Source organism: Mus musculus, chromosome 8 (assembly GCF_000001635.26).
Source record: "Mus musculus strain C57BL/6J chromosome 8, GRCm38.p6 C57BL/6J".
In the NCBI taxonomy this organism is placed as follows: domain Eukaryota; kingdom Metazoa; phylum Chordata; class Mammalia; order Rodentia; family Muridae; genus Mus; species Mus musculus.
In genome coordinates, this window is record NC_000074.6 from 12571902 (window position 1) to 12573035 (window position 1134).

Sequence of the window (1134 nt, forward strand, 5' to 3'; positions counted from 1 at the left end):
GGATGCCAGGGACTTGTGGTTCTCTCTTCACTGAGGGTACAGCACAGGGAGTGTCCACATGCCCCAAGCCAGACATCTGTCAAAATCTGTGTTCAATGAAATAGGTATCAAAAGATCAATTTTCTGACTTCCCTCCTGATCGAAACACTTCTTAAAGATATCCACGCAAAGGGGAGGATATGTGAAATTCTTGCTAAAGGGCAGCAAAGACCCGAGGAAAATTTAGAGGACCATTCTTGAGATCTGAATCCCCCAAAAGCAACTGGTAACCCTGACTGCCATCTCCCCATGAACTCGGTGCCTCTGCAAGCAGGCAGTAAGAGCTCTGTGGCCTGAACAGCTCACACACCCTCTCTGTGCAGCTCCCTTGAGTCTGGCTGAGCCTATGGCTTGTCTGGCCAGTGGATTTGCAAGGATGAGACAGGAAGGACCTGTCTCCTCAGCACTCAGCAGTGACCAAGCTCAGTTCACCCCTGCAGAGCTAACTCACAGTTACACATTAGTTGCTTTAGGGGACCAGGTTTTGGGATGACCATACAGACTGACTTCTGGAGTGAACTGAGCCAGATTTTTTAAGCTTCTTCTGAGCCATCCCAGATCCCAAGTTCTCATGACCAACATAGAGGGATCCACTCCTACACCAGGATCTGACATCTGACTTCCTAGTTATAGGGGTAGCAAGTCACAGCTGCCCCACTGACCAGGCTTGTCCTCTGGCCATGTCTGTCTTTGTCTCTGGTCATTCAACTGAGTCACAGCTTGGAGAAATGTGGCCATATGCCTGGATCCTATTCAGACCCTCGGTTAAGTATTAAGCTGGTGTCATGGTCACGTGGTCAGAATTCCCAACAGTTAAGTCACGATATGTGTTAAGTCCCTGGGGCTCTGTGTTTTTATAGATGCTGGAAGAGCTAGAATACTCTTCTTGCTCTCTGAGGCTGACATCTACCAAGAAAGCCTCACACACCATCAGCTCCCCACAGTGCCTCACAGAGAAACAAACCCCATACCTGGCAGGACCCCAGTTCACTTCTTAACCATGTTCTCACAGGGTTAACATACACTCTAATGGGGAAGGAACCCAGGTCAGTGCCCTGTGGTGATGTCACAGGTCCCCCACATTCCACGTATCCA